This window comes from Rosa chinensis, chromosome 4 (assembly GCF_002994745.2).
Source record: "Rosa chinensis cultivar Old Blush chromosome 4, RchiOBHm-V2, whole genome shotgun sequence".
NCBI classification, from domain to species: Eukaryota; Viridiplantae; Streptophyta; class Magnoliopsida; order Rosales; family Rosaceae; genus Rosa; species Rosa chinensis.
In genome coordinates, this window is record NC_037091.1 from 4,958,700 (window position 1) to 4,967,096 (window position 8,397).

The following is an 8,397-nucleotide window of genomic DNA, read 5'->3' on the forward strand; positions in this document are numbered from 1 at the left end:
ATCCTCAAATGTAGAAGGTGCGTTGTACTCTTTTCCTTCGACCAAGGTGTATTTTTTGTCCCACAGGGTTTTTATTGTTACTTGGCAAGGTTTTTAGTGAGGCAACAACTCATGCACCATTTCGCCTTTGAATTGGCACAAGGGGAGTGTTAAAGGAAAAGCACATTATGTGCCTTCGTCAAAGAAACAGACGAATAGGGAATCAATGAATTGCAATCACATCACAATCATTATTTACTATCATTATTGTAATTGATGTTAATCGATATTTCCATTGTAATTTCATCCCTATATAAAGGGGTTATGAAATTAAATGAGTAGACCAATTCCAATTCCATTTTACTTTTACACTTTTCAAGTTTTCTCCACAAACAATATCCGTTCACATCTGTGCTCCTAACATATAATATACATAAAAAGGGTACTGTCATGAATAAAAATCCAATAGTAATGAAGGCCATGGATTATTCAAAGTTTCAAACACATGCTTAAACAAACATTATCCATTAATATCAAAGAAAAAAAAAAGTTTTCCCATCCCACGCAAAACACATTGATGAGGAAAGTAGTGCCAAACCCAGCAAAGTTGCAGTGCCTTTTTTCCCAGTAAAGACTGAAGCATGCATGCCAGTAAAGAAAGAGAAAGGCTGAACATGTGAATCCAAGAAAACCGGTCATATGATCCATATGGAGATAATGAAATGGTTGCACGTATAAGCATCTGGAGCCTTCGCTTGGAGTTTTGTAGTTGATGACATGCAGGACCAGTCTGCCATTATTTGTCTAGCTATAGTAGTTTGAAGACAATACTTGAAATCAGTCATTGTTTTTCCTCCTGCAGAAATGACACTACAAAAATCCAAAGAATTTATTCAATTACTACCTGTAGGTGTAGGATAGCTCTAGGATATGTAGTGTGTACAATGATAATTATATGACAAAGGCAAGGGTTTCGTAATTCGTATTATATATCCAATAACATATGAAAGATACCTTGCTAACTCACAAAAAAAAACTTAATTTAGTTTTTTTTTTTTTATGACAGTAATTAGTTCCTCATTTCATTTTTCCTCGTTTGAACCAGACTGTACTATCATGCTTTTACACTAACGATCTCAAGCTTGATAATTGATACATATTATTCTTGGTAGGAGATTTTTGTCTAAGTTTTGAGAGCTTATTCACCTCGCCGCTTCAACTCAACAGCTGCCTTTTGGATTTCTATGTTATACATATCAAGCGGAGCTTATTTCTCTAACTCTTTTTCACATGCTTAAAATCATATGTGACGATGACAGTCTTAAACGCGTTATGCTGACCACAAATTTGCCAAACTAATTTTTTATTTTTTTGGATGGGATTAATCAAGAGACTAAAGAAATTTGTGTACAACAAAATGGTTTAATCAAGGATAAGCCCACATGCAGGGCCAAACATCAAAGTAATTAAGGTTCCAAAGATTAAAACAGACGAGCATTATTCATTGAATTGAGCGCGGAGAAAAGAAAACCTTCGGATATTACTCTGGCACCAGCAAGGAAAAGATCTTGGGACAAATAAACATTTTGTTCAATCCCAAGTCCGCTGCTCTCCGTAGGCGCCTGGAAATTAGAGAACTAAACTCTCTAGACTCTAGATCAGAATCCAAGGCGTCTGGAAATAAACATTTTGCCTTCCTTTTGGTCACTGCAGTATGCCAGTATTCATTTGTTTGTCGGTTTATTGATCGAGGGGTTAATTAAGAGATACAAACTTGTAGTTTGTTTCCATTGTCTGTCTAGTGTACGTATTAACAAGTTGTAAAAACTAGTCTGTAATACTATCATTTGAATGAAATCAAACGCTTTTCTCTTGAAAAAAAAAGGCCGTTGGAAAAGTGGAATTTACCCTTTTCTTGAAGTCATCTCGGGTGAACCATGAAGCAGGTAATTTTAAAAGGAGCTTCTTTGAAGGGAGGAATTTACTTCCATTAAATTCACATGTAAAATTATCTGGTAATACAAAACCTACACGTGGCATGATCATGTAGAAACCACTTGGACTACCATACAAGCTAAATTATGGCTATAAATAGGGCAAGCATGTTGCAAGAGCAGTACCACCGAGTCAGGACCGGTCCTAAGAATTCAGAGGCCTTGAGCAAAAATTATAATGAGGCTTACTAATTGTTTATCCATCAAAACATTATGATAATTTCGGTGCCGCAGAAAAAGTAAAATAAGTTTCATAACTTAATAAATGAATATAAAGTATTGAATATAAAGTTAATTTTTGTTGAGTTTCAGTTTTTTCTTGTTTGTTGTAAGGCCTAAGTCCTCCAATTTGGTATTTTCAAAACGAACAGTGGCAAAAATTGAGAGAGGAAAGAGAAGAAGAAAAAATTAGAGAAAGAAACACAGTAAAAAAGGAGAAGAAAGAAAAAAAGAAGAAAAAAAAATAAAGGCTCACTAAATGAGAGATTAAAAAAGGAGAGAAAAAAGAAGAAAAATTAAACAAAATTGAGAGGAGAGTGGCAGGGTAGTGAATCGAACCCACAATCAAAAACCTTTCTATCAGTTGTGTTGCCAATTCCACTGAGCATAATAATTGGTGTCAATGAACCTCTTTTATTACATATCTACAAAATTAATTATAAGATTGGTGTGCAGCTGCACCAGTTGAACTACCTTAAGGCCGGCCCTGCACCGAGTCACCAACAGCAAACACAAGCCATAAGCCATAAGCCATAAGTTAGCCTTGTTCTCTCCATCTGATCCCTGCCTTTAAGCCATCATCATCATGCTAGGCCTCGCAAACAATGTGGTTACCAAGGTGGCTTCAGTAATCCACACTACTCAGGAAACCATTGCTGGGGAGCTTAGCCTGTTTGCCATGTCTGACAAGAAGTCTTGGAAGAAATTTACACTACTACTCATGTCCATGCTGATGACTCCTTTGATGACGATTCTCTTTTCATCATTGTTGAGAACATCCTTAAGCGTGCAACCCAAACTGTTGACAAAATTGTGCTGGTACATATACATTTTGTGATTATTACTTAAAATCTAGTGAAGTTTCAATTGGTAACACACTTATATATGTTTCAGTCATTCTTTTGCATACATTATATATCTATGCAAGATGACCAATGATTTTTTTGTCTGCTAGAAACTGCTTTTTGTTTTGTTTTTGGTGGTGATTGCTACCTTCTTGTGGTTGTTGCAGGGTACCCAAGTGCATGTGGAAAACATAGAGGAGAAGACCCCCAAAACCAGCTTCAGTGTACCATTATGTATACGTAAGGGAATCTCCTGCGAGGTCAATATATACCAGCAAAAAAAAAATCCAAATTAATTGTTATTAATTGCTCGTTACATTCTCATATTGAAACTTCCTCTCATTTCATATGCAATGCAAGCCTCCTAGTGAGGAAATCGCCCACAAGACAACACTGGCAATACTCAACAAGCTCTTAAAGTATTCATGGGAAGCAAAAGCATCACTGACCCTAGCAGCTTTTGCTATGGAATGTGGTGAATCCTGGCTCCTTGCACAGCTTCGCGAATCAGACTACCTTGCCAAATCAATTGCAATTCTTAAACGAGTCCCTATTCTCCTCAAGCCTTTGGAGCTGCCCAAGCGCAAGCAATCAATACTTGAGCTTAACAATCTGATCAAGGCCACATTACAAGTGATTGAATGCATCGACCAGTTCAACAAGCTTTCCATTTATGACCCAAAAGATGTCCCCGGTTTGTCGATAGCATTGGATCATATTCCAGTGGATGTCTATTGGACTATCATGACTGTTGTGGCTTGTGCCACTAAGATCACTATACTCACTAGTGACGAGTAAGTTCTTCTCTCCATCGTTTTGCAGAATTAGTTTCGCATACATTTACAACGGACATAGGCTGACACGCATTGTTGTTGGAGATTGAACTTGCATACCAATTTATGATATTTACCGTCCATTGTTTTTCAGGAATAAGGAATTTGATCTATCTCCCTATTCTCAAAAAATCCACTATGTCCTTAACAAGCTCAAGATACAGCTAATAGTTTGTAGAAAACAAATTGGTGGGTTACTTGTTTTAATTTTTTTTTTTTTTGAGTAAATGAATATTGCATTAATAATCGCAGGCCAGAACGGCACTTACAATTTTCCAGAAAAATAGGAATTATGCACCATTCGCTTAAGACTTTGAAGCTCACTTAAAAACAAGGAGCCTAACAAACTACAACATTTCCTACAAAGAGATAATTTTGTGTGAAAACTTCCTTTGCCAATGCGCTCAATTGCGGTGCTCCAGAAGCTTCCATTATCAAGATGTAAAAGAAACATTATAATCTGCAGGCTAAAAAACCATCCAAGCGTAGTTATTTGGAATAATCCTCCGGGATCCCAAATACGAAACCCTAGAGCACCAGAGGCCATCAGTTGGGTCCAAACCTGGGCAAAAAATCTCATATCCATCCCAATTATTTTGGGCACCCAAAACACTCCAAACAGTGTGGACCGCCAGACTAATTTGGGCACCCAGCCAGTTTTGGGCTTCCAGTTCGAATTGGGCACCCGTCCATGAGAGAGAAGCCTCCCATTCTCGACCACTGCACTCTCAGCTTTCATCAGGACCATCGCCACTCCCTTCAGACTATCTGCAACCACTGTCGAGGCCTCACCCATCATGCCACCATTAAATCGGAATTTGATCTTTGTAGATTGAAACTCTAGAGTTGCTATGCTTTGGGCCTGGGAACCTCTCCTTTGCCATGATCGATTCATCAGCATTGCACCTCCAGCAAACCGGACTGCCGCCGTCAGCCACCATACAGGGTCGGTGGCCACGGGCCTTATAATTGCAAGCACCGTCTGCTTGGCCTTCAAGTCACTCCACACAATTCCGGCCAGATCTCCTTGCCCAGCAGACCTCCATAGTGATGGTTGCACATCACTGGCCTTGAGTCGTGCTCGATTTGGTCGGATTCGACCAAAATCACTACTAAAAACCTCTCTGGTCAATGTTCTCCAACGTGAGATTATGACAGTGGCAAAACCATCCTTCTTCCCAGCACTTGGTTGGGAGCTCGTCAAAAGAGACTGATATTGAGTCACCGCAAGGAGGCATCGAGAGGCGGAGAAGATTCCGCTTGGTGGTGGCGCCGACCGACATTGCTTAGATCCCCAGCCATGGCGGCTAGGGTTCGCTAGAATTTGGAGAAGACTGCATCGCATGTTGCAGTTTTGGGTTACTTGTTTTAATTAGTTTGAGGTTTACATTCTATATGTTGCACTCTTAGAAATGAAATCTGAAGCAATATTATATATTATTGTTATTTAATGCAGAGGAGGCAGAGATTTACAAAAGGCTCATAAAAATGTTCCGAACACCTACTGAAATTATGGAAGTTTTTAAGGGTTTGATATTTACGAAGGATAATGTCCAGCCACTCATTGATGGTTCCACTAAACAAATGGTTTGCAAATCATCTCTAGTGACATCACTTCTCTACAAATTGTTACTACTATATATAGTGAAGTTTAATCGTGCCTAATTGGGTTAACAGGTTAACATCGACATCCTAAGGAGAAATGATGTAGGACGAGAATGAGTCTGGTTTAGCCGGAAAATTAGAATAATAAAGAAGCAGCGTTGAATCAAGAAGAGTGATTGGAAAATAGGTAATTCATGCATAATGAGGTTACTAGCCTCTGCAATATCCAAGAAAATTTGGTTTTGGACTTTTCGGGTTACTCGAAGTCAGGTCTTAATTGCGAAGCAGATTAGGATCAACTTTTGGCCAGAATGTCCGTTTAAGACGCATGATACCTTTTTCAGAATGGGAACGACGAGATCTTCAAGACTTACTTTAGTGAGCCCTAACGGATTTTAGCCTAAATACGTCGTTTTAATCATCCGATTCGGGATTTAATATTTTTAGGCTAGTCTTACATTTGTTTTAGAATTCTTTTATTTTAGGTTTTTAGTTTCCTTTTAATTTGGATTCTTTAGGATTTCTTGTTAAACTATGAATTAGGGTTTTGGATGCCTATATAAGCACCATTATACTTTGTACTAGATCAGTTTATCATATCAAATTAATAAAAATTAGAGATTTTTCTCTCTTTCTCTGGTGGATTCCAGAATTATGTCTGTTAGGGTTTATTGCTTGTAAATCTCGTTACTTCCGACTGCGTCAAGAAAGAATGTGCTATTGTTCATTTCCAGCCTAGACATTAAGGATGACGACATTTTGATTCTAAAACCGATCCATGAGTTCACAAAGAAAGACAATCAGTATATATAAGATTGTCTGGATTCTAATTGTGGAGCAATGGACTGATGACCTGAGAAAGAAGTTTGATATCATGAAGAACAAGATGCCGTGGTTTACCGTGCAGTACTCTAGACCTATAGCAGGCCTCAAGTTCATCAAGGAGGAGTGGAACTTCAAGGGTAAGCCTACATTGGTGATGATGAACCCACAAGGAAAGGTCAAACACCCTAACGCTCTCCACATGATTCGGGTATGGGGAGCCAAGGCCTTCCCTTTCACAGAGACAACAGAAAAAGAACTGTCACATTCTCATGGAAATAAATGGGTTACCTCTGTAGTTGATGAATTCACCCATCTGTGCCAGCTTGGGTACGTATTTCTCCTCAACTGATCAAAGTGCATATATAAACTCACGAGTTACCTATATTACTTTTCAGCTCACAGTGCATTACTGATTTACCACATCAACACATTACATTAATGAACCAACTCCATGAAATGGTAGGACGACTAGTGGCACACATATTCACAATCAATAGATCTACCGCACGAAACTAGAAGTCATCTCCATTATTGATACAGTTTCACTGCATATACATTATTGAAAGACCATATTTATTGAATAATGAAACAATGACACATCATTTGAGAAAAAACTAGTTGTGAACAATGATACTAGATTAAATTTGTTATCCTCAAACAGATCAAAGTACCAAAAAAAAAAAAAAGAAGATAAGTACATCTTCTATGGCGGTAAAGACAACAAATGGATTCAGCAATTTACAAAGAAAGCCACTGCCCTTGCAAATGATCCAATCTTCAAGGAAGCAAAGATTCACATAGAGTTGGTTTGTGTCGGAAAAGGCAGCAAAGGAGAAGATGACCATGGCATTCTGGGCCGCTTCTGGACCGCTGTAGAAAGCCTGTTCTTCACCAAAGTCCACAATCAGGTCGACCCGGTCAGTCAAGAAATCCAGAAGCTTCTCTCTTACAAAAACGAAAGCGGATGGGCGGTGCTTAGCAAAGGGTCATGGTGTCTCGGTGTTGAAGGCGGTAGAGGACTTTGAGAAATGGAAGGACCATGTCAAGGAGACAGGGTTTGAGTTTTGTTTCAAGGCCTATTATGGGAAGATTATTCAGGCTAGTCGACCTTGCTGCCGTCTGGACATTCCGGGGACTAACGGAAAGGTCCCGGAGACGATGAAGTGTCCGGATTGCCATAGGAGTATGGAGACTTTTATCAGTTACAAGTACTGCCACATTGATGGTCCTAACGCACATCTCTAAGTGCTGTCTTGTTCGGTACTAGCTATTTGGACTATGTCATGTTATCGTATATTTTTGCTACAATAAAGGGCATGTCATCCCTTCACTATGCATGTACATGTGAAGTTCGGATGCCTAAGGTTGTGTTTGGTCGCGTTATACCTACTATGGTGATGTTGTACTGAAAATGTTGAATAAAAACCTACTTGAAATTTCAGTTTCCTGATTAAATAAAGAGTAATTTTTAATATTTCTCTATTCAAACATAATTCTATGTCTTATATATTTAATTTATTCGAACATTTGAACTCAAATATTTAAAGTTTTTGATCTCATTTTAGTAATAGTAACTCCTCAAAGACAGATGCAGCTAATCTCACTCTCTATCTCAATGAAAAAATGGTTACCATACACTGAACGTCCACCGCCCGTATCCTTATCGAAATTTTTTTATTAATTAAAAAGTTAAAAATACCGAAAGAGGGGGACACAAAACTTTCCCGGTCAAATTACAATGTGGAAAAAATAAAAGATTGGAAAATTGAATTTCCATCTACATTACATACTTGCACCACTATAATATAAAATCTGTTTAAGTAAATCCAGAATATGTGTCTGGTCCAAACTCGAGGTTACTTGCTCCAGTTGAAATAGGGTTTATATTAAAGATATTCTCAGAGAATCTTAGGAGATATCCAATTAATGTACGATTATGTTTCCATGTACAATTCTATCTCTATGCTTGTAATCCTCTATATAAAGAGGCCCCTATTATCAATGAAAGGACGACTCAATTCTCTCCCAATTCAGTTTTCCTTAAACACGTTATCAGCACGAAGCCCTAACCCTGATTCAAGAAGCTAAAAACCTTGA

General features: G+C 38.2%; 1 pseudogene; it reads left to right on the forward strand.

Annotated features, from left to right (window-relative positions):
- Positions 1-2,778: 2,778 nt before the first annotated feature.
- Positions 2,779-7,735, forward strand: LOC112200994 (annotated as a pseudogene).
- The last annotated feature ends 662 nt before the right edge of the window (positions 7,736-8,397 follow it).